Raw genomic sequence first — 4,244 nt, 5'->3', positions numbered from 1 at the left:
TGGGAGTAAAATTTTAAAATTATGATATTTGGGTTTGGGATTGGTAAAAAATATTACTACCGTTTGGTATTTGGTATTCCTCGAATATCCAATAATAGTTAAGTGACCCATAGGCCACATACCTAGTCCACACTCCAAAGGCCGCATACTTGTGTGAATATTGCTCAAGCAAACTTTGAACTATTAAACATAGACATAAAGTAGGACTCTTAACTTTACACAGCTGACTTCCTTGCAACCAACATGTGACAACTTTTGATGAAAATATCACACTAAGAATGAAAATCAGGGCGTGGAAGGGAACAACGGAAAAGAAGTCTTCATGACATGATACGTAACACCATTGCTGGCTGCACTTGCCCAGCTCTAATATTCCTAACATAGGTCAGAATATGGCTTTAACCAAAGGGACTTGGTCAAGCCTTCTTAATCTTTGTGTTCACATGTCAACAACAGATGGAAATTATTGAAAAACTCAGCACTTGGCAGACAACATAACATATATTGCTCTCCATCATATTTATAAGAAGTAATATTATGACTTTGCATCACATTTACATCTAGTTCATTACATTCAATCCGTGTTACATCCAGTTTGATGTAAATGTTATTCGTGTTACATCCAGTTCTCCCCTTCTTGGAGCTAGATCAAACTGTAATAACATAGGTTTTAAGGTGTTTCATTATTTGAGCCACACATATCAACATGTAACAAGACCAAACAAAATTAATTTTTTTTGGTGTAAAATTGTGTATTCAGAGGTGTAAAACTACCAAACAAAATTAAATTTTTCTCAAAATGTTGGTTGGAAATCACCACTATTATCACCAAATAGGATCACTATAAGCATGTCCGACTTTAATATGGTAATACCGAATTCCGTACCGAACCAAAATTTAATTTACCGATTACCAAATTACCAAACCAAAGTTTAATGGTATGGTATTTGGTATCTACTTTCATTTATAGATTATCGAATTACCAAACTCGAATTATTAAAATACCGAACCGAATACCGAATGCCCACCCCTACACACAAATATACTTATCCTAGACTACAAATTATTTTTTTAAATTTCGTGTCAAATCAAATTGTCTCACATAAATTGTGAAAGAGGGAATATATCTTTTGAGAATATAACATCCAAGTATGTGGCCTAATGATCAATTAAGTGGGTTGAGGCCATGAGGTCTTTGGTTCAAATTTCAGCAGAGATAAAAACCAAGTGATTTCTTTTCATTTGGTCTAGAGTTACCTGGTACTGTGGTGCTAGTGGTATGTGCTAGGTATCACTGGGAATTAGTCCATATGGGAGGTGATAGTTCCAGCTGGTAGATAGAACCTAGAATTAGTTTAGGTGTTGCTGGTGAGAGGTGGTAAATATTCTATTGATCTTGTTGCTGTTAGGATTGGAATGTGACTGGTATCATGGGGAATAAGTATAGGTGGGAGGTGATAGTGGCAGCTAGCAGGTATCATGTGGAACTAGTCTAGGTATTGCTCATAGGAGGTGACAAATATACGTGGAATTAGTCAAGGTGGGTGCAAGCTGGTCTGTACACCACAATTATAAAAAAAAATTATGAAGAGTCATGGAATAGATAAAATAAATCAAAAATGGATTTTTGTTCAAGAATGATTTTCGTTAATCCATGAACAAGATCTATACATCTCGATCAGAAAAGAATCAAGAGAAAAAGAAAGAATTGAAATTGATCAATAGATTTCTCGAAACAAACAAAAGATGAAACATAAACGATTTTTGTTAAAAGGAGGAAAAAGAGGAGAGTGGAATTAGTCTAGATGGGAGGTGACAACGGCCGGTATCTCATGGAATTAGTCTAGGTATTATTGGTGGGAAGTAACAGATGTCTCGTGGAATTAGTCAAGGTGCGCCTAAAATGACCTGAATACCACGATTATCAAAAATAATTATGAAGAGGAAGAGATTCTTGTTAAAAGAAGGAAAAACAGGAGAGGGTGTGGTAGTAAGTTGACTCTTAGAAAAACATCAATCAATTTTATCTGTTCTTTACTAAGGGGATTCAAAATATAAAAGATTAAACATAAGAAGATAACTTTGACCTTTTATATACACTGTAATTTTTTTACGAAGGAGGCTTGGATGAACCCCTTGTGGTACCATAGCTCCGCCCATGCAAGTGAGGTCATCGTGTTGAAGATTGAGATTTAGTTGATTATTGATTGATTCATTAAGTTGTTATTATTATATGTATGAGAAGAAGTGGAATTAGAGTGGGACTGTAGTCAGCTGTTGCGTGGCTGAGATAATGAAATGACTCTTAGCAGATGCAGCGTTAGGATTTTGAGTTTATAGGTTCTAGATTCTAGAAAAGATAGCTTCCTAGGTTCTTGATGAATTATTATGTATTAAGTGAATTTTTAAATAGAAATACCAAGTCTGAGCCAAAGTTAATAAGTGTTGAACACGTAGATAGGCTTGTTGCTCCGGCAACTCTTAGTTTATTGAAAATTGAGAAGCAAAAGATTGAAGAGTAAAATTGGAAACTAAGGGATGATGAGGAAAATCGAGAGAAAAATTAACAAGCCAGAAAAGAAGAGTTGTGCAGTACACCCAAGAAAGAAAACAAGAATAGCTATGCTTTGATGGATTTTGAGACAAGAACCAAGTAAAAGGGCAGCCCGATGCACTAAAAAGCTCTCGCTATGTGCAGGGTTCGGGGAAGGGCCCCACTATAAGGGTGTATTGTAAGCAGTCATAACTTGCATTTCTGCTAGAGGCTGTTTTCAAGGCTTAAACCTGTGACCTCCTGGTCTCACGACAACAACTTTTCCAGTTACCCTAAGGCTCCCCTTCCGAGACAAGAACCAGGTATATAGAAGAAAGAAGAATAATATAGTTTGTGTAATTTTGTTCTTGATCATACCTAATCTAGATTCATTTATACTGTATTTAGTTCATAGTAAAGTAGGTGCACATATTTCAACTGCAAAGACCAATTGACGTAGGTTTTAGACAAAGAGGAAGAAAGAAAGAGGAATTTCTCGCTGAAGCTAAGAATGCCTCTCTCCATAAAGGAAGAATAGTCCACGACTAAGTCATGCAAGACAATATCTCACTTTTATCTTGCCACATTGAGAGAAACGTAGTTGTGGGAGTCCAGTGGATTATTTCATAAGTTTTGGGAATTTGGCTAGCAAGGATTGTCATAAAAAAGTTTATGTGATTGCACGCATTGGGTGTATTGAGATCTAGAAATATTTTGTGATGAACGTACAGGAAAACCCTCTTTGGATTTTCCAAGGATCTTTGGAATTCATTTATTTCTCTCAGGGGTAGCTTGCTTTGGTTTTGGTGCATTTCATGTAACAGGCTTATATGGTCCCGAAATATGGGTGTCCGATCCTTATGGACTAACGGAAAAACTACAACCTGTAAATCCAGCGTGGGGCGTGGAAGGTTTTGATCCTTTTGTTCCAAGAGGAATAGCCTCTCATCATATTGCAGTAGGAACATTAGGCATATTAGCGGGCCTATTCTATCTTAGCGTCCGTCCACCACAACGTCTATACAAAGTATTGCGATGGGAAATATTGAAACCGTCCTTTCCAGTAGTATTGTTGCTGTCTTTTTTGCAACTTTTGTTGTTGTCGGAACTATGTGGTATGGTTCGGCAGCTACCTCGATTGAATTATTTGGGCCTACTCGTTATCAATGGGATCAGGGGTACTTCCAGCAAGAAATATATCGAAAAGTTAGTGCTGAGCTAGCAGAAAATCAAAGTTTATCAGAAGCTTGGTCTAAAATTCCTGAAAAATTAGCTTTTTATGATTACATCGGCAATAATCCGGTAAAAGGAGGATTATTCAGAGCAGATTCAATGGATAATGGGGATGGAATAGCGGTTGGATGGTTAGGACACCCTATATTTAGAGATAAAGAAGGGCGTGAACTTTTTGTACGTCGTATTCCTAATTTTTGTGAAACATTTCTGGTCGTTTTAGTAGACGGCGATGGAATTGTTAGGGCCGATGTTTCTTTTAGAAGGGCAGAATCGAAGTATAGTGTTGAACAAGTAGGTGTAACTGTTGAGTTCTACGATGGTGAACTCAACGGCGTCAGTTATAGTGATCCTACTACTGTGAAAAAATATGCTAGACGTGCTCAATTGGGTGAAATTTTTGAATTAGATCGTGCTACTTTAAAATTCGGTGGTGTTTTTCGTAGCAGTCCAAGGGGTTGGTTTACTTTTGGGCATG

At 37.0% G+C, this 4,244-nt stretch overlaps 1 pseudogene; it reads left to right on the top strand.

Moving 5' to 3' along the window:
• The first annotated feature begins 1,430 nt into the window (after nt 1-1,430).
• LOC124889564 overlaps nt 1,431-4,244 on the top strand; it is a 9,920-nt pseudogene continuing 7,106 nt past the window's right edge.

Source organism: Capsicum annuum, chromosome 12 (assembly GCF_002878395.1).
Source record: "Capsicum annuum cultivar UCD-10X-F1 chromosome 12, UCD10Xv1.1, whole genome shotgun sequence".
Classification (NCBI taxonomy): Eukaryota; Viridiplantae; Streptophyta; class Magnoliopsida; order Solanales; family Solanaceae; genus Capsicum; species Capsicum annuum.
The sequence above is the reverse complement of the archived record's forward strand: the minus strand, read 5'-3'. Positions and strand labels throughout refer to the sequence as shown.